This window comes from Gigantopelta aegis, chromosome 14, assembly GCF_016097555.1.
Source record: "Gigantopelta aegis isolate Gae_Host chromosome 14, Gae_host_genome, whole genome shotgun sequence".
NCBI lineage: Eukaryota > Metazoa > Mollusca > Gastropoda > Neomphalida > Peltospiridae > Gigantopelta > Gigantopelta aegis.
The window spans coordinates 47865466-47888335 of record NC_054712.1 but is presented as its reverse complement, the minus strand read 5'-3'; the positions used below and the strand labels follow the sequence as shown (position 1 = coordinate 47888335).

Below are 22870 nucleotides of genomic sequence, written 5' to 3'. Positions count from 1 at the left end.
AAACTTAGTGTTAATTTTCACGGGTTGAAACTAGGGTCTGTCCCTTTAAGGCATACTCAACCAATGTCCCACAACTGGTATATCAAAGGCCATGCTACACACACATATGTATAGTTTTATCTTTGAGAAAGTGCATAAAGGATGCTAAAGGGAAAATGTAACTAGGTTGTTTTGTGTAAACTATGGGTAGAAAATTACCAAATATTTTACATCCCATACACAATGATAAATAAATCCATGTGCTCTATAGAGCAATGTTGTTAAACAGAACAAACTTTTAAGTTTCATAAAGGCATATTTCCTTTTGTATAGAGCCCAAAACTGACAGTCATCAGGTTGCCAAATGCAAACAAAGTCCTGTTTGGGTGACTTTAAATATTAAAAAATAATGGCGTTAGTCTCTCTATAACATATGAACCACTATTACTAATTGTATTTAACATATACATGAATTTATTCCACATTACAATCTCCCTCACATTTCACAAAACTGAACGCATCGGCTTACCATAACTTGCCTAACTACATTTATAAACATCTCACTTGACTAACATCCTTGCTGATATCTTTGCTATCTAGGAATGGTTCTTCAAATCAATATTACTTTATTGATGCATATTTTATATGCTTACTTTAAAACATTGGTAATTAATCTTTTTCAGTTATTTAAAACAAACCAGACAGGAAAGCACATACCACAGCCTTTAACCAGTTGTGGTGCACTGGTTGGAACGAGAAAAAAACCCCAATCAGTTGAATAGATCCGAGATGGTTTGATCCTGCGACACAAGTATCTCAAGGCAGTACTCAAGCAAGCACTCAACCGACTAAGCTAAATCCCGCCACCTACCTGGGATGATGACTAAAAAATATGTTGTGGTAGGTACTCAAAGTCCAGCACACCTGAATTTCAATGAGTACTTGGACAATGTGGGCATGTGTACAGAGTCTGTATGTGTCAAGTACAGTCAAACAGCTGACTAGTGTACATGTGGGTGAGGCCCACACTACAATTGTAGGTGTAGCTATATGTATAGCTAGCTGTCAAACGGTGCAAGCTCAAATGGACAATTTCACTCAACACACACCACTGAACAATGGAAACCCAGACTAGCAAAGCAGATTTAGACTGTAAACAGTTTGTGTACGTGTGTAATTGTATTGGTGTGATAGAAAGTTTTACTAACAAATACACAGGTGTGAAAATAAAAAATGCAAATACTGTGAAACATATTCAAGTGACTGTTCGTTTGTTTGTTTAACGACACCTTTAGAGCAGATTGAATTGTTAATCATCAGATATTGGATGTCAAACATTTAGTAATTCACTATATTTTTTCACTAGTAGTAAGAGATCTTATATATTGACCATTCACCATCCCACACAGGACAGCACATATCACAGCCTTTGATATACCAGTCGTGGATAACCACAATGAGCCACTGAATGAGGTAGAAGCAGGTTTCTTCTCTTTTTTAAAGCCAAATGTCAAACACAAGTACTAATTAATTAATTAATATGAGGTGTTGTAGTCAGACACCTAAGTGTAATACCTGCTGATCAAATGATGTGAGGGGTGTTACCAACATCTAAAACCTGCTGATTAAATAATGTGCTGGGGTGTTACCAACATCTAACACCTGCTGATTAAATAATGTGCTGGGGTGTTACCAACATCTAACACCTGCTGATTTAATGATGTGAGGGGTGTTACCAACATCTAATATCTGCTGATTAAATAATGTGCTGGGGTGTTACCAACATCTAACACCTGCTGATTAAATGATGTGCTAGGGTGTTACCAACATCTAACACCTGCTGATTAAATGATGTGCTAGGGTGTTACCAACATCTAACACCTGCTGATTAAATGATGTGCTGGGGTGTTACCAACATCTAACACCTGCTGATTAAATGGTGTGCTAGGGTGTGATCAACATCTAATATCTGCTGATTAAATAATGTGCTGGGGTGTTACCAACATCTAATACCTGCTGATTAAATGATGTGCTGGGGTGTTATGAACATCTAATACCTGTTGATTAAATGATGTGCTGGGGTGTTATGAACATCTAACACCTGCTGATTAAATGATGTGAGGGGTGTTACCAACATCTAATACCTGCTGATTAAATGATGTGCTGGGGTGTTACCAACATCTAATACCGGCTGATTAAATCATGTGCTGGGGTGTTACCAACATCTAATACATGCTGATTAAATAATGTGCTGGGGTGTTACCAACCTCTAATACCGGCTGATTAAATAATGTGCTGGGGTGTTACCAACATCTAATACCTGCTGATTAAATGATGTGAGGGGTGTTGCCAACATCTAATACCTGCTGATTAAATGATGTGCTGGGGTGTTACCAACATCTAATACCTGCTGATTAAATGATGTGCTGGGGTGTTACCAACATCTAATACCTGCTGATTAAATGATGTGCTGGGGTGTTACCAACATCTAATACCTGCTGATTAAATAATGTGCTGGGGTGTTACCAACATCTAATACATGCTGATTAAATAATGTGCTGGGGTGTTACCAACATCTAATACCGGCTGATTAAATCATGTGCTGGGGTGTTACCAACATCTAATACCGGCTGATTAAATCATGTGCTGGGGTGTTACCAACATCTAATACCTGCTGATTAAATCATGTGCTGGGGTGTTACCAACATCTAATACCTGCTGATTAAATCATGTGCTGGGGTGTTACCAACATCTAATACCTGCTGATTAAATGATGTGCTGGGGTGTGATCAACATCTAATACCTGCTGATTAAATGATGTGAGGGGTGTTATCAACATCTAATACATGCTGATTAAATGATGTGAGGGGTGTTACCAACATCTAATACCTGCTGATTAAATGATGTGAGGGGTGTTATCAACATCTAATATCGGCTGATTAAATGGACATTCCTGAGTTTGCTGCATTGTAAGATGTTTCCAACTAATAAAATATTTCTACGACTAAACTTACATATTAAATAAATTTTCTTGTTTAGAATATCAGTGTCTGTATAATCAATGTGTTTTTGGTCATCTTGATATTTCTAAAAAGCCCAAACTGGATTTTGTGTTCAAATAATTTCGTACATACGAAAAAACTATATTTTAGGAAATAAAAGGAAATATAACCTATTACAAATATTAGAACGATCAGAAACACTTTTAATATACAGCCACTAACATTTTATGCAGAAAAATATATTTGATATGTAATTAAAATCGTTAAAAAAGTCTCTGTTAGTCGATAACATCTTAAAAATTGCAGCAAACTCAGGAATGTCCCTTTAAATGATGTGCTAGAGTATTACTGGCTGCAAAATCGCTATTATGCTAATTGAATATTAGGTATTATTAGTATGTCCAAGGTTTTAGATGGATTATGTAACCGTTTGTTCATATCAGAAGATAGAAAATGGCTGAGCCAAACTTAGCCACTTGCACATTTTATTAGCCATTTTTTTGTAAAAATTAGCGAATGGCTAATTTGGTTACCATCAGCACTAACCCTGGTTACCAAGACAAGACAAGAATTTGGGCCTTGCACAGCAGCATGAGAAGAATATATACTTATACAATTTATAATATTACCTGCTGATAAAATTATGTGCTGGAGTATTAATATCTAACACTTGCTGATTACATGATATGCTGGGATGTTATCAATATGTAATACCTGCCGATTAAATGATATGCTGGGGTGTTATCAACATTTAACACTAACTGATTACATGATATGCTGGGGGTGTTATCAACATTTAACACTAACTGATTAAATGATATGCTGGGGTGTTATCAACATTTAACACTAACTGATTAAATGATGTGCTGGGGTGTTATCAACATCTAACACAAACACACACACCTACCACCTACTACCCGATTAAACAATGTGCTGGGACGTATATACAGTGTATGTAACACCTGACAGGTGCTACTACTCAGGTACTCAACACGTGATTAAACAATGTGCTGGGACGTATATACAGTGTATGTAACACCTGACAGGTGCTAATTAAGTCAGGTACTCAACACGTGAGTCATCAATGTGCTGGGACGTATATACAGTGTATGTAACACCTGACAGGTGCTAATTAAGTCAGGTACTCAACACGTGAGTCATCAATGTGCTGGGACGTATATACAGTGTATGTAACACCTGACAGGTGCTAATTAAGTCAGGTACTCAACACGTGAGTCATCAATGTGCTGGGACGTATATACAGTGTATGTAACACCTGACAGGTGCTAATTAAGTCAGGTACTCAACACGTGAGTCATCAATGTGCTGGGACGTATATACAGTGTATGTAACACCTGACAGGTGCTCAACTCACGTGAGTCATCAATGTGCTGGGACGTATATACAGTGTATGTAACACCTGACAGGTGCTAATTAAGTCAGGTACTCAACACGTGAGTCATCAATGTGCTGGGACGTATATACAGTGTATGTAACACCTGACAGGTGCTAATTAAGTCAGGTACTCAACACGTGAGTCATCAATGTGCTGGGACGTATATACAGTGTATGTAACACCTGACAGGTGCTAATTAAGTCAGGTACTCAACACGTGAGTCATCAATGTGCTGGGACGTATATACAGTGTATGTAACACCTGACAGGTGCTAATTAAGTCAGGTACTCAACACGTGAGTCATCAATGTGCTGGGACGTATATACAGTGTATGTAACACCTGACAGGTGCTAATTAAGTCAGGTACTCAACACGTGAGTCATCAATGTGCTGGGACGTATATACAGTGTATGTAACACCTGACAGGTGCTAATTAAGTCAGGTACTCAACACGTGAGTCATCAATGTGCTGGGACGTATATACAGTGTATGTAACACCTGACAGGTGCTAATTAAGTCAGGTACTCAACACGTGAGTCATCAATGTGCTGGGACGTATATACAGTGTATGTAACACCTGACAGGTGCTAATTAAGTCAGGTACTCAACACGTGAGTCATCAATGTGCTGGGACGTATATACAGTGTATGTAACACCTGACAGGTGCTAATTAAGTCAGGTACTCAACACGTGAGTCATCAATGTGCTGGGACGTATATACAGTGTATGTAACACCTGACAGGTGCTAATTAAGTCAGGTACTCAACACGTGAGTCATCAATGTGCTGGGACGTATATACAGTGTATGTAACACCTGACAGGTGCTAATTAAGTCAGGTACTCAACACGTGAGTCATCAATGCCTCATTCCTTTCCTTCCCCTTTCAGAGCCACTCCAAAGATTGATGTACCAATGTACACAATGGTACAATGGTACGCAAAGTCATTTTGAAATTGAAACAGTAATTCTGCAACAACACGAGAAGTGAAGGACTGGTACAGCGAGCCATTCTGACACTAAACCGGTAATTTTTTAGCAACACGAGACAAAAACCATTGTACACTGTGCTCGTAAAGAAACGATAAATCTGACGTATATTTTTATACTCCGTGTAACCTCAATATTTCGTACTCGGTACCAACAGTTTCCAAAAGATTATACTTGTTGAGCTATTTGTGAGCATCAAACAACGAGTATTGCTAAACACAGCTATTAAATTACAGGTTGAATGAACAAGCATTTTTTTTTTTCTATAGGAGAGCTAGTACAAAGAGCACCACTTGTGGTTTGTTACTCTAAATAACATCAATTTCTTTCTAATACATCTTATCAATCTGTACATGTATTTAAAAGATGTCATAAAGCAGCCTATAAATTACAAAAAGATTACATGCTACATGCAATCCAATGAATGTACAGGTGCATGGCTGTTAACAAAAGTAAAATGTTGTGATTGAAATTTCAGGGGGGGTTTTCGGGATCAGGCAATGTAATTTTTTTAGTCATTCAGACAACTTCGGGGTGACAAAACAGAAACGAAAAACTGCCGAAGCGATCGGGGTGACAATGTGGAAAGGGAAAATGGTGAAAAGGTTTTTTTTATATTAAGATAAAGAGAATGTTTGGCATGTATATGTAGTAGTAGTATTTAGATCACTTGAAACTTGGTGTGGTGGTGTTTTAATTACAAGTAAGATGTATGATTTCCTGGCATCTAAACAATAATGTAGCCAATTTCAAAATGTTTTCTAAGGGTTAGTTTGAAGAGTTTTATACCCCAAGAATTAACTTTTAGGTGAGTTGGGCTATTTCTCATTCCAGCCAGTGCACGACTGGTATATCAAAGGCCGTGGTATGTGTTATCCTGTCTGTGGGATGGTGCATATAAAAGATCCCTTCCTGCTAATCAAAAAGAGTAGCCCACGAAGTGGCGACAGCAGGTTTCCTCTCTCAATACCTGTGTGGTCTTTAACCATATGTCCGACGCCATATAACTGTAAATAAAATGTGTTGAGTGCGTCGTTAACTAAAACATTTCCTTCCTTTTAGGAGAGCTGAAACATGATTTGCTTATATCTGACGAAATCCCTTGCTTGTCCAAAGTACATGTATACATACAGATATTTAATGTTTAACAATTCCCTAGCCTGGATAAATTAAAATAATTTTTCAGTTTACTTAAATTGAAACTCCGATGTTATACACTATACATGTACATTAATAGCTCATAAATAATCAATTTGGTCAACTAAAGTTTTAACATATATATATTATAGAACACTGGAATACGCCATACGTAAAGACTGAAGTTTTAATATATACGCTCAAGATTATAAAACACTGGAGTAAGCCATACGTAAAGATTGAAGTTTTAATATATATGCTCAAGATTATAAAACACTGGAGTACGTCATACGTAAAGAGTGAAGTTTTACTATATAAGCTCAAGATTATAAAACACTGGAGTACGCCATACATAAAGACGGAAGTTTTAATATATATGCTCAAGATTATAAAACACTGGAGTACCCCATACGTAAAGACTGAAGTTTTAATATATATGCTCAAGATTATATTTCATGGGATCGATTTCAATATTAATAATTCAGCATTACCATGATAACTCTAGATACACATTAATTCAATTATTGCCGTAATGTTACACATAAGACAAAATTCCTGTGCACACGTTTTCCATAATTAATTGAAGAAGAATAAATTAATGAATGTTTAACGACACCCCAGCATGAAAAATATCGTACATCGGCTATCGAGTGTCAAACTATGGTAAATGCAAACAAATAAAGTGATGATCAACATCAATATAAAAATTCAACAGTTAAATTAAAACACAGTGCAAAGAACTGTGGAAAACATACAAATATCACAGATAGATACAATTAAAATTTAGAATAAAAGTCAGTATCACGTAGAAACTGTAATAAAAGTTCCGGATGGAATTGAAAGGATTCCATCAAAGTTCATTGTCCAAATATATCTTTCCTAGTTTCCTTGACATGCTTACACTCCACCAAAATGTGGCGTACCGTCAGAAAACACTGACAGTGCTCACACTGAGGTGGAGGATCTTTCTTCAAGATAAATGAATGGGTCAAGTAAGTATGACTGATGCAAGCATGACACAAAGACTATTTCATCCTTCCTGTACTGCCTATATTCAATTCAATTCAATTCAATTCAATTCAATTCAATTCAATTCAATTCAATTCTTCATTCCGTTTTTAGGCCATAGCCCATTTACAGACAACAAAAGGTGACATTTGAAGGACCCATTATTCAACAATTCATATAGCAAACTAAATATTATTTATATAGATTTTAGGAAGAATAACAATATTTGTATTTTCTAACAATTATTTTTGGTGTACATTATCTCATATAGGTCTACAAATTAACGTATATCCCACTATTATAGTTTTAATTCATATAATTTATTCTCATATTTATTATTTTCCTTTATTACCATACCCCACCCTCACCCACATACACACTCTTTATCAACGTGTAGTCAGCTTATGATTGATGAACAACTGGACCTTTATGCAGATGACATTATTCCAAAGTACAACTATATGAACATCATAGTTATAATCTTCCTTCATTTACATTACACACCAGATCTGTAACTTACACCACTTCTTTCCTTTCTTAACTGCAATGTTTTAGCTAAATAAATACCTAAACCTTTTAGTATATTTTCATTTTTTGTAGACATCAATTCATTAAAAGTATACAAGGATTTATTTATCAAAAACTTTCTAGGTATATACATTTCTCTTAAAGTTTCATATAGTGGACAATTTATAATAAAATGGAATTCGTTTTCTACTTCTCTTTTATTACATAATTTACAAATCCTATCTCTTTTATTTAAACCTATATTTCTACCTTTGTCCACTGCTAGACCCACTCCTCCCATTCTGATCAGTGCTATATCCTTTTTATACGTCAAGTGTAGATGTAAGATATAATTCAGGTTCTAGATTTAATTTATATTTACAATATATATCATACCTACTACTATAATTAATTTTTGTAATCCAGTGTTGTGTTTGAATATCTTTTACTCTTTGTTTGAATGTGGCTAAAAATAATGACTTATCCCCAACATCTTGAGATAAATACACATATCCAAAACCTAAAGAAAACATAATTTTCTTGATAGTAGTAGCCCACGTATATCTTCCTGCATTATCTAAAGAATATAACATGTTGTAAGCCACTGCCTATAGGAGGACTGCCACTCTCCCAACACTGGCTTGATAGCATGAAGCTTGTTTGAAACTGCACTGTCCCAATAATTTTGCCACGTCGAATAGATAAATTGGTTGATATGATGTTTAAAATCAGTATTTAAGGCATGAGGCAAATCCAAAGTAGACTTGGCAGCTGAATCTGCCTTTTCATTACCCCTGATGCCAACATGGCTAGGCACTCAACAAAAGACAATATCTTTATTGGCAATGGATAAAAAGACACACTTTCATATCACCATTCTAATTAAGAGATGGTCCAGCTTGATATTTCGTAAAGCTTGGAGACACAAAAGTAAATCTGTGAAAATTTAATGACTGCCCAAACTTCAGCACTAAAAATTGATGCCTAATCAGACAATCTTATGGAAATGATTGTGTCTGATGGAAAAACTGTAGCACAAGCCACAGAATTCTCATCCCGTGATCTGTCTGTATAAACAGGAATGTAATCACGGTACCTGTCTTGAATTTCCATGAAAAACTGTTTATACACAACAGCATCTTTACAATCTTTCTTCAGATGCGCAAGAACAAACACAATTTTAGGTGGTGTAATACACCAAAGTGGTAAAACAAAATATGATGGATTTTCCAAAGTGTCTGCGAAATCAATGTTGGAAATCGACGAAAAATGTTTAATGCAAAGACCAAATGTACGAATAGCATTCGGTCTTGCATCAAACAACTTCATATATTTGTTATCAAACACTGTTTTATGTGTTGGATGTTTCAGTAATGATTTAATCTTGCTGGCATACTGCAGAGGAAACTTTGCATGTCTAGCACCCAAACAACATGTGCATCAACGTACAATTATAAGCTCTCAACAGGTGATGTTCTAAATGCACCAAGACAAAGCCTAAATCCCTGGTTATGTATAGGATTTAGCATCTGCTAGTAAGACTTATGTGCCGATCCATACACAATGCATCCATAGTCAAGTTATGATCTAACTAAAGATCAATACAGACAGATCATAACCTTTCGGTCTGCTCCCCATTCTGTGTTACCAATAACTTTTAAAATATTAAGAGCTTTTAAGCCCTTCTTTTTAACATATTTAAGATGGGGCAGAAAAGATACCTTCCTGTCAAATATAACCCTAAGAAATTTGGTCTCCTCCACAAATGGAATCAGATTTTTGTCCAAAAACAACTGTGGTGCTTGAAACATGTTTGGGGTACCTGTAAAAAAAAGTAGTAAATTTTTTGTGTGGAACTAGGGTAGTCATAGATGCTACCTGTTATCTCTGAAATGAGCAGCTTTACCCCCAATGTTTTCTGATTCACTTTAAAGGGTGAGGGGTGGTTGTATTTATATCCGTGGTGTTTATGTTGCCTGATATGCTGCAGGTAGGAGTTTTAGCCACACATGTTACTATTATCGTCTATGGGATTTGATTTGGTAGTACACACCCTATATTGTTTCTCAACATGTTAAAGCACAGTGGCTCCTTTTCACTAGACAATAAGTCAGCATACACCCTGACTTCAGTGAACAATAGGAGTCAGCATACACCCTGACTTCAGTGAACAATAATAGTCAGCATACACCCTGATTTACGTGAACAATAAGAGTCAGTATACATCATGACTTCCGTGAACAATAGGAGTCAGCATACACCCTGACTTCAGTCAACAATAATAGTCAGCATACACCCTGACTTCAGTGAACAATAACAGCTATCCTCCTGTCTCTACTTCAATGAACAATAGAAGTCATCACACACCCTGACTTCAGTGAACAATAACAGCTATCGTCCTGTCTCTACTTCAGTGAACAATAGAAGTCATCACACACCCCAACTTCAGTGAAAAATAACAGCTATCCTCCTGTCTCTACTTCATTGAACAATAGGAGTCGTCACACACCCTGACTTCAATGAATAAGAGCTACCCTCCTGTCTCTACTTCAGTGAACAATAGGAGTCATCACACACCCTGACTTCAGTGAACAATAAGAGCTACCCTCTGCCCAATGTAATCATGATAATGGCACATTATGTTACATGATAAAGCAGACCTCACCATGCAAAAAATTAAGAGGTGTGACCATTTAAAATATTACCATAGAAATTTTATCGTTTTGAAGCACTTTTATTTTTGAAATTCACATGGAGCTAAAAATTACTTACACAGGGCTAGCTCTGCCACTCGCCAAATTCTGAATTTCAAAAACAATTGGTGGAATTTTGTTTTAATTTGGCGAAATAATTTCATGAAATAACTGATATTTTGTTGGAAAACAACTGGATTTTTTTAATTTTGAAGTTTGATAGATAATTTAGCAAAATTGTCTGCTGACCCAGAGCTAGCTCTGGACTTTCCTTGAACTCGTTTCTAGAGATTGATGGAGAGGAAGGGTGACAGCTCCCCATAAAGGCGAGATCTGGTAGGCCTAATGAGCAAAAAAATATTGGTTCCATCATTTTGCCAAGACAATCATTTTCATGAAACCTAGAGGCCTGTATTTGTACATTTAAATAAATATATCACTTGTACTGAGCACCTTCTAACGATTTAACAGGTTTGCACCACGTCATAGTCAAACATAGAAATATTGAGTACCAAAACCATGCTAGTCAGCATTTCATAAATCCCAGAGTGCTTGCATGATCAACTGAATGTGGGGTATGGCACAGCATTGCATGAACAAACAAATTACAAATGAGGAGTCAAACATCTACAACAAGCACATACAACAAAAAAAAAGAGTCCATACTCACATCATAAGATGTGAACAAACAGAACAGCTCTGGCAGTGTCCCTAAGCACAAGTTACATACAGGTACGTATATATACCCAGTGAGGTACACCCATATATACACACCCAGTAATGTACATATATGTGCTCTTTGTACTGAGCCAGTGAAACGTACAAAGAAAAAAGTTAGGCAGAGCCTGGTACCTACTGTACCAGTTGAAATACAATCATGTTTAGTTGTCAGCAGATGTGGCAATACAATCATAACTCCCGGGCAGGCCATGCTCTAGTTAACAGACTGACAGTCACCGCACACCAATACTAGAGATGGGCAGCTGTGCTCTAGAGAAGTTAACAGACTGTGACAGTCACTGCACACCAACACTAGAGATGGGCAGTGACACCACCAAATACCAATAGAATACCTAACTCGTCCTGTGTGATCAACAAGTTCCTCTCCACACTTGGTCAGCTACACAGTCATGAATGATCTATATATGTCAAGTAAACACCATACATAAATTCTTAAGTGGGCCTTGATGGTGACACAGACAGGCCACAGGATATGACCAGAGTGTACTGGGTTCCAATTCTGGTATGGACTTCAAATCAGAGTGTATGCACAGCTCATTGGGGAGTTGTGGAATCTGATTCATGAAAATCTTTTACTGGTCTACAAATCAAAAGTTAAAGTTTTGTTTTATGGGGAATTGAGGAATCTGATTCATGAAAATCTTTTACTGGTCTACGAATCAAAAGTTAGTTTTGTTTTATGGGGAGTTGTGGAATCTGATTCACGGAAATCTTTTACTGGTCTACGAATCAAAAGTTAAAGTTTTGTTTTATGGGGAGTTGTGGAATCTGATTCAAGGAAATCTTTTACTGGTCTACGAATCAAAAGTTAAAGTTTTGTTTTATGGGGAGTTGTGGAATCTGATTCAAGGAAATCTTTTACTGGTCTACGAATCAAGTTAAAGTTTTGTTTTATGGGGAGTTGTGGAATCTGATTCACGGAAATCTTTTACTGGTCTACGAATCAAAAGTTAAAGTTTTGTTTTATGGGGAGTTGTGGAATCTGATTCACGGAAATCTTTTACTGGTCTACGAATCAAAAGTTAAAGTTTTTTTTTATGGGGAGTTGTGGAATCTGATTCACGGAAATCTTTTACTGGTCTACAAATCAAAAGTTAAAGTTTTGTTTTATGGGGAGTTGTGGAATCTGATTCAAGGAAATCTTTTACTGGTCTACGAATCAAAAGTTAAAGTTTTGTTTTATGGGGAGTTGTGGAATCTGATTCATGAAAATCTTTTACTGGTCTACGAATCAAAAGTTAAAGTTTTGTTTTATGGGGAGTTGTGGAATCCGATTCACGGAAATCTTTTACTGGTCTACGAATCAAAAGTTAAAGTTTTGTTTTATGGGGAGTTGTGGAATCTGATTCAAGGAAATCTTTTACTGGTCTACGAATCAAAAGTTAAAGTTTTGTTTTATGGGGAGTTGTGGAATCTGATTCATGAAAATCTTTTACTGGTCTACGAATCAAAAGTTAAAGTTATGTTTTATGGCACCACCACAGCACATTGATTTATTAACCATTGGCTATTGGAAGTCAAACATTTGGTAATTTTTTGCATATAGTCTTATAGTAAAACTCACGTGAACTGGCTTCCGATTAGCTAAGATTTTGAAATATTGTCTCCTCGGACTTACATGGATGACCAGAGGGCAGGATGCAGCCCAGTAGTCAAGCGCTTGCCTGATGCACAGCTGACTTAAATGCAGCATAGTTAGTGAAATGGACCCAATTAGCTGTTAGCCTAGTCAGTGTTCGAGATTAATGGTATCCCGATATCCTGGGGATACCAGAATTTAATTTTGGATAACAGACTTCAATAACCCAGTATCCCACTGGGATACCATATAACGTTGTTGTTTTTAATCCTGCGTTTTTATTTTTTGCTGAAACAAAAGTCGTCATTTACTGGTGAAGTTAAGCAAGTGTTTCATCCAAGTTTGTTACAATGTTATTTATGAATTTCATTTAAGTGGGATACTAAATTATCAGGTGGGATACCAGATTTTGAAATGTTAGTATCCAACTGGGATACTGCCCAAATTTTTTATAATCTCGAACGTTGCTAGTTTTGCATGTATAGGTAAATGTAAATCTACAACTAAAACATACTTCTTATCACCAGTAACAGTACAACAAATATACTTTGAAGTACACATATTATTTCATTTTCTTTTGTCCTTCAAATGCTCCATCTTTGTAATAATATAATTTTTTGTGTGAAATATATGCCACACATCGTGCGACAGGTATAACCGCTAGTTGCAGACAGAGTGGTTTGTGAAATAGGCTCCTGTTCACTACACTCATTTTCCACCTAAAGTGGGGTCTGTGGATTAATCTGGTGTAATAATGTGCATGTTGTTGGTTTTTTAAAATAATAATGCAAAAGGATTAAATATCAATGCTCAATATATATATATAGAATGCTAAACAAGCTTGCCTGTCATACCATTTTTATGAAATGAGTGAACTGTTTTGGTATTTGACGAGCGAAATTGAATCAGATACCAACATTGTTCACAAGTTTCATAATAAATGGTATGACAGGCAAGCTAGTTTAGTATTTTATTTATTACAAACCACCTGCAAACAAGCCGAAATGCAGAAGTAAGAAGATGTTAAGACCTACTACCAGTTATTGTTCTACGAATTAGGTCAGCAATTGATCTACGTGACGCTCATATCACACCAATATTACACTAGTTAGATATTCAGTGATTGTTATAACATGAGTAATATCTTACACTAGTTAGATACTGAGTGATTGTTATGACATGAGCAATATATTACACTAGTTAGATACCGAGTGATTGTTATGACATGAGCAATATATTACACTAGTTAGATACCGAGTGATTGTTATGACATGAGCAGTATCTTACATTAGTTAGATACCGAGTGATTGTTATGTCATGAGCAGTATCTTACATTAGTTAGATACCGAGTGATTGTTGTCATGAGCAGTATCTTACACTAGTTAGATACCAAGTGATTGTTATGACATGAGCAGTATCTTACATTAGTTAGATACCGAGTGATTGTTATTACATGAGCAATATATTACACTAGATAGATACCGAGTGATTGTTATGACATGAGCAGTATCTTACACTAGTTAGATACCGAGTGATTGTTATGTCATGAGCAGTATCTTACACTAGTTAGATACCGAGTGATTGTTATGCCATGAGCAGTATCTTACACTAGTTAGATACCGAGTGATTGTTATGTCATGAGCAGTATCTTACACTAGTTAGATACAGAGTGATTGTTGTCATGAGCAGTATCTTACACTAGTTAGATACCGAGTGATTGTTATGCCATGAGCAGTATCTTACACTAGTTAGATACCGAGTGATTGTTATGTCATGAGCAGTATCTTACACTAGTTAGATACCGAGTGATTGTTGTCATGAGCAGTATCTTACACTAGTTAGATACCGAGTGATTGTTATGCCATGGGCAGTATCTTACACTAGTTAGATACCGGTTGATTGTTATGTCATGAGCAGTATCTTACACTAGTTAGATACCGAGTGATTGTTGTCATGAGCAGTATCTTACACTAGTTAGATACCGAGTGATTGTTATGCCATGAGCAGTATCTTACACTAGTTAGATACCGAGTGATTGTTATGTCATGAGCAGTATCTTACACTAGTTAGATACCAAGTGATTGTTATGACATGAGCAATATCTTACACTAGTTAGATACCGAGTGATTATTATGACGAGCAATATATTACACTAGTTAGATACCAAGTGATTGTTATGACATGAGCAATATATTACACTAGTTAGATACCGAGTGATTGTTATGATGAGCAATATCTTACACTAGTTAGATACCAAGTGATTGTTATGACGAGCAATATCTTACACTAGTTAGATACCGAGTGATTGTTATGACATGAGCAATATCTTACACAGTTGTTCTGTTCATGTGTTGGTTACGCAACTTTAAAAGCATGTGAACCGCCAATTGGTTACAACTAATTTCTAAAATTAAAAGTACCCTATCAGAAGTCAAGTGTTTTAAAGTTAGGTAGGTCTGACTCATCACTTACTAGAACTATATTCACGTAACCAAACAATCGGTTACCTAAGTAAAACTCATGTGAACCGATTTTCGGTTACCTAAGATTTTGAAATATTGTCCCCTATTACACTAGTTAGATACTGAGTGATTATTATGACATGAGCAATATCTTACACTGGTGGAAAAATAAGGTAATATCTTAAATGCCTCTCCATAATGTAAGTTAGTGGAGCAAATAATCACTTGATCCCCTCAAGGTTTTTCTTTCACAGAAAGATTTTAGTGTATGTGACACCTTAACTGCTGATGGCCCGACAATGACAGAGGCCCCATAATTAAGTAATATACTTTATCATTAAAATGACTTACCACCAAAGGCAGGGGGCCCCATATTTAAGTAATATATGTCATCATTAAAATGACATACCACCAACAACAGGGGCCCCATATTTAAATAATATACTTCATCATTAAAATGACATACCACCAACGACAGGTGACCTTCCACAATATGCGGCCGGCAGTCAACAAACCATGTACATATGATTAATTTATTATGTTACAGTCGGTTGTGGTGTATTCCTGTTGAAAAACCAACAACATACAGGTATTTCCATCATCCATCTGAACAACACAAACCATCAACAAGCAATTACTTTAGTCCTTCATATCTGAAGTGTGCGATCACTCTTGCGCGCCCAAGCACTTCTGAATCTTATTCTCATCCCAGGAGCATTTGCTTTATCGTCTATCTAAAATATGACAACAGTGCGCCTTTCACCGTTGTTGTTTTTAAACAGAAGACATTTTAAACTCAGCCAGCCCCAAGGTGTTTGCTGGAGAGTACAGCAGAGGAATCAAATTAAGTACCCTAAAATGTTGGCAATTAATGGATAGGGCTTCTAGATTATGGTAGCCCTACTCCCATTACTGGTGATATTCAGTGTTGGGCTAGTAAATAACTACTACTGCCATGCCCAATGGCTAGTAAAAAAAAGTTGACAAATGCTGCATTTAAATTTATTTTGTAAATTTTATATGAATATCCTGCCCCCAGCCACAGTGGTTTTAATTGCTATCTTCCTCTTTAGGTAACATTTCTGATTATTACTATTAGTAAAATTATGTTAAGTAAAGTAGGGCTAGTGAATTTATAATCATGGCTAGTAAATTTTAAAAATCACTGATCTCATGGCTTGTGGAGTTTGTAAAAATTCTAGAAGCCCTGAATGGATATAATTAATATAGCCTACAGGTGCAGGCTTCTACATTATTATTTTCATCTAGAGGAGTTAGATGGTGCCTGTTTGTATTTTTTTTTATATAGATAGTATAAAATTATTTAGTTGCCAAATGAAAACAAATTGTCGAAATGTACAGGGCTGAGGTGTGACAATGTAATATTTAAATAAGTCACTGAATAAAATCATAGTTCAAATCTCACGAGAGCAAGTGTTAGATAGGATCATAACAATCATAGTTACTTGGGGGGTGGGGTGGGGGGGGGAATAAAGAGAACAATCACACTCCTTCTAGCTGCACCAATATGACCACCACTCCAACAAACACAAAATTCTGGCTACACCAGTGCTTGGGTATCAGTGAAAACAAAGCAGAAGTTTGCATCAGATGTACAGGGAAATCCTGGAGTTATCTATCTTTGCTAAATATACATAAATATGCACCAACCCACTTGAGACATTTCCTGTCCTGGACAGAGAGATCCGGCCAAGGCCGCTCCCTGTGCCCAGTATAGGCGTGGGCTACAACAGCTTGCTCTGACTGTGCATGTAAAGTCCTTTTAGCCTTTAGCCATGAGACATTGGGCAGTATGGGTATCATGGCTGCAAAATCGCAGAGTTGTCATGACTTTATTACATGCACACAAGTGTAACATCGCTGTGGATAAGACAGCTTATAACCATGCCTATTAAACCAGGCCCTGAATTATCTATTCTAAATTATTAAATATTTAAAATATTCTAGACAACCCCTGCAATTAAGATGACTTCCACAGCAAAAAACAAGCAGTGGGAAAAAATTCAAATACAGTCCACAGTAAAGAATGTGCTGTGGAGAATGACAAACTCCATGGCAATCTTCATGGCATTGCCAATTGCCATGGGCAATTGTAGTGGTTGCTAGAGATGGTGGCTTTAAATCTCTTAATTCTTAAATGCCATGTGACAGTGTCACTTTCTATAATCAGGGGTGGGAATTAGTTTACTGTAAAAAAAAGAGGAAATCTAGAGGGATCTCTTAAATTCTTGAAATCCTAGGTTAAAACCTGTGCTATCTGACAAATTTTGGAGGAAATTAAGGTCAATTAAAATGTGATGAAATGCAATGTTCCATGAGAGAAAAACAGCTGATCCAAAGAGAATTCCCACCCTGATAATATCTATAGTTAAAAGTTAAAGTTTGTTTTGTTCAACAACACCACTAGAGCAAAATGATACATTAATCAGCGAGCTTGAAAATTATTGATGTAAGTTGTAACTAAGTATTTAACATCAAATATAGCATTGTTGTATTAGAGCGGGAATTTTTGACTACCATTTCAACTTTGGTAGGCGGCGATTGCACAGAATTGATATAGACTGGTCTCCGACTGTAAGAGCATTGATAACTGTCCAATTGTCGGTCTATAATCTGTCCCATCCTCCTACTAAACTGTTGGGGTTTTTGTAAATAATAATAATAATAAACTATTTTTGTGTGCAATTTAGAAATCAATCGCCTTGGAAATAAATAACTTGTAGTAAATTCCATAGTATGAAAAAAGGTGTTCCCAGTGAGACAGACTATAGCTCCTTACCCTGACTGAGTACTCGGGATAGCACTTTCCCAAACAGGACAGCACATACATTGGCATTTGATATACCAGAACTGGCAGTAGTAGGGCTTTGGTTGGGACAGGTAAACAACCAACAAGTCCATGGAGTGGGTACAATTCTATACTAATACCAGCAGCCTGGGTGTGTTGATAGCCGGCTCACAAGTTTTATTTATAAAATGTTAACACAATCGAAAATGGGGATTGATTTGGACCAAGAGAACCCATTATGTACCCATGTACCGTAACTATCAATTTTTATCAACAATCAGAAGCTAAAATGATTACCTATTAGGCCTAAATAACCTATTAATTTCAATAATCAAAATGCTCCTGCCGAACGAAGACCTACTTAACCGGTAGCTTGAATGTCCGTTCAACTGTCAAAGCGACTGCGCCAGTGGCTGCGAGATCAACGTACAGGCAAACCGCATAAAATGTTCAGTCTTGTTGCACATAGTAACTGTTGTCGACAGTTTACCTGCTACTAGCATTACTTTTCGTGTTAATAAAACTGACAAATCTTAGCTTACCTTAAAACACAGTAAAAAAATCTGTCAAATGGTTGCAACAAAATTAGAAGTCCCGTTTGTAGTGACCATCAAATCAATGTTTACTCCTTCAGCATGACCGCGAAATCTATTTTTAGAAGCTTACCTTTTGATTGGACGAACCAGAATTTTCGCCAGTTTCCGTATACTATCGCCTCATTCGGAACATCACAGGTATTATTCGAACATAAAGACACTTGTCGGAAAGCCACGAAACCGATTAAGATGTCCAGGGAGTGTTATGACAAGTTCACCACTGCATGCTGGCCACTTTATATAAACAAGCCAGTTCCATTCTGCAAAGAATATGCAATTTGATATTCTGACACAGAACTTTTGTCTGCTTGTTTGATGGCAGTGTAAGTGAAATACTATTCTTGTTAGATGGATAGAAATAAAAAGTTAGTTTGTTGTTTAACCACACCACTAGAGCATATTAATTTACTAATAATCGGCAATTGGATGTCAAACATTTTGTAAAAAAAAATTGCATATAGTCTTAGAGAGGAAACCCGCTACATGTTTCAAGTGATCTGTTACATGTTAACATCCCACAGACAGGATAGCATATACCACAGTCTTTGGTATACCAGTCGGAGTGCACTGGATAGAGTCAGAAATAGCCCAATGGGCCTATCAATGCAGATCGAACCAAAAGTTACCATGGGGCGGGACGTAACCCAGTGGTAAAGCATTTGCTTGATGTGCAGTCGGTCTGGGATCGATCCCTGTCGGTGGGCCCATTAGCCTATTTCTCGTTCCAGCTAATGCACCATGACTGGCATATCAAAGGCCGTGGTATGTACTATCCTGTCTGTGGGATGGTGCATATAAAAGATCCCTTGCTGCTAATTGAAAAGAATAGCCTATGAAGCGGGTTTACTCTTTCAATATCTGTGTGGTCCTTAACCATATGTCTGACGCCATATAACCGTAAATAAAATGTGTTGAGTGTGTCATTAAATAAAACATTTGCTTCCTTCTTAAAGCGACCATCTTCAGTTTAGGTTATAATGTACAATATGCCACATGAGGCATGATAAATTAATGGTTGATTTTGTTTGTTGTTTTTCTAATGATTAAGCAGCCTTATAGTGTAAAACGTACATATTATGCCACCTTCACAATTGCCCCCGTCCTATAAAGTTAAAATTTGTTTAGCACTGGCATATTGATTTATTAATATTCAGCTATTGGATGTGAAACATTTGTTTTTGAATGACAAAGTAGCAGTTTCCACTGACAGCACATACCATTATTTTTTAAACGCCAGTCAAAGTCACTGTTAGAATGAAAAAACCCCACCCTAATCAGAGAATGGGTCCACCGAGAGGGCTCGATCCTTCGATCAAAGCATCTCTGGTGGCTGTTCTAAGAGTGAGCTAGATCCCCCACAGTGCTGTCATCTCATCTATAGGCAATCTTTCTTCTGCTATTTGCATGTTGTATACATACTATTGTCCTGTTCAAATATTTAGAGCCTAATGAAAACAAACCCAAACCCTAACAAATTTCATATATGATCCTTCATAAAAAAGGCACAAAGTGTAAATATTTCAATTTAAAACAAAGCTCTGTATTTTTTAAGTTCAGTAGATAATTTAGCGAAACTTTGCATTAACTCAAGCTAGCAGTTTATGCAGCATGTAATGCTTGTGGAATTAATGGGACTTTGAAAGAATTTCTGGATACATTTCTTATCAGTTACTCATGGCCTGCTTTCCATTAATGCAAATTTGCATGTAGGCCTACATTTGCATATCTGTATTGTCACAGATTCCCATACACACCTTACTTTGTTTCCGTTGATTTACCATGGCTTAAGAATACCTATTATACTAGATACTTACAAACAAGACCCTCTCTGGCACTTTCCCAGAAATGCTCTTAAATGTGTTGGTTATTATAATTTTATTTCAGGGCACATTATGAGGGGTGGGACATAAAGCCTAGTGGTAATTAAAAGCCCTCGACTTATGCATGGTCGGTTTAGGATCAATCCCCATCGGTGTGTTTTTTTTGCATTATTTCTCGTTCCAGCCAGTACACCATGACTGGTATATCGAAGGTCGTCGTATGTGATATCCTGTCTATGATGCATATAAAAATCTCCCTTGCCACTAATGGAAAAATGTAGTGGGTTTTTTTTTTCAAGACTATACATCATAATTATCAGATGTTTGACATGCAGTGTGCTCTAGTGGTGTCATTAAACAAAACAAACTTTAACGTTATAAAGAAGTTGATTCCTCTCTAGCAAATTTGTAAACATCTTGTTCTATAGGATTCATAATCCTCCAATACTGTCGTTTCTGTAAAAATTAGTCCAACAGATTTTGACAATTACCTGTTACATGACATGTATATTATGCATATATTGTATTAATAAACTTGAGTAAAATTGTGTTTATGTCAAAATCTTGGGAGATAAATTAATGATAAAATGGTGGGGGGTTTTTATACATGCAGCAGGAGATTCCACTTCCAGCTAAGTAATTTTCAAAAAGAAAAACAGAAAAATCACAAAACGTAAATATGCGTTTGTATACCATGCTTATCATTGTATAATTACAAAATATTTTCAAGAGGTAATTAAAACACCACAAGATAAAGTTAATCATACAATATTTGAAAAGCAGTTCTTGCTAATTGTTGGTTTGCTGTCACTAAGCAAAAGGTCTGTCTCACCATCTAGCAATAGATAAGTAATATTTTATTATTTTTTGCTTATAGTATTGTGAAGAAAAAAAAAGATAACATATATAACAGTAACAATATAGGCAATAGCATCAACAGAAAGGGAGTCTGGTAGATTTCTATGTGTGAGTTGGAAAACAATATATGTTTTTTAAGATCGCCTTAATCATATGAACTAATAAACCTGTCGGAAAATCCCAGCTACCGATTGTGTACCAAGTGTCATAAACAATAAGAAAACAAATGAATAGCATTCTTAAAATAGGCTGTCAACACATTAAATAAGGACGTGTTAGAAACAAGCAGGAGAGAAATATTTTACTATTGTTAAACAGTCGTCTGGGGCCATGAAGTGTAACAAACATATCCTCCATCAAGAAGGTCAATTGTCAACATGTATTGTAATGTTCAACAATGGATTGGCTAGCAAAGTTTCAGGCTTAAAACATTTTACAGCAGTAAATCACAAACAGTCCGATAGCAACTTGAAATTACTTTGAAAGGTAATTGGTCAAAATCTCTCCTGGTTCAAATCCCTCAGTCAAAATGTGTAATTTGAATTAAAATTAATTTTATTACATTATTTTAATACATTTAAAGCAACAAAAATATCGATATTTAATTTTTAAAATCTTCCAACAATTGACAAAAAGTAATTAAACAAATGCGATATATTAAATAAATGCATATTACAGTGGTTTTGACAGGGGGGGTGGGGGGATGTGTGTGTTTTCACCAGAAACGATTGTATTGCCCAAATGAGAGCGAGGGTAATACATGAATCCTGACACGAGTTTCATAAAATCAGTACAACTCACACACGATTGTAATAATTTCTTTATTATCCATATTATTATTGTTGTTATCTTTATGAATAACAAGACCCAACTCAAAATGTTTCAGCCACAACTAGAAGGAGACAACGAAATGACGTCATATTTGAAATACACAGTCTGATCTAGGACTGGAGAAGCAACTTCATGTTATGACATTGCTTCCCAAAATTACGTCATTACATATGTTATTACATGAGTGCTTCGTATGTTTATTATTAACTCGGTTATGTTGAACCATGTGGATAGTAAAGAGCATTATTACAACACTGATGTGATATTTGGTTTAGTGGAACAAGTGCTGTTAGAAATAATCATACAAGAGGACATTTTCCTAAAACATTGTATTATCTACCCCCAAAATTAAACATTGTACCTTTAACTTTATTTTGTTAGAATTAAAGCTGACCCAATGAAGTGTAACAAAAATATTCTGGTGTTCTCCACCTCTCCGATCTGATAACTTGTAGCACTTCATA

General features: G+C 36.2%; 1 protein-coding gene across 6 annotated transcripts in view; it reads right to left on the bottom strand.

The window, feature by feature from the left end:
- Positions 1–18946, bottom strand: part of LOC121388637 (CD109 antigen-like) — a 135138-nt gene extending 116192 nt beyond the window's left edge. For 5 of the 6 annotated variants that reach the window (XM_041520063.1, XM_041520060.1, XM_041520061.1 and 2 more), the window contains exon 1: positions 18844–18946. The gene's annotated coding sequence lies outside the window, so the exon portion shown is untranslated. Of the gene's footprint in view, positions 1–11380; positions 11498–18843 lie in introns of those variants that run through there. The other variant, XM_041520059.1, reaches the window with a different exon arrangement.
- Positions 18947–22870: the final 3924 nt, after the last annotated feature.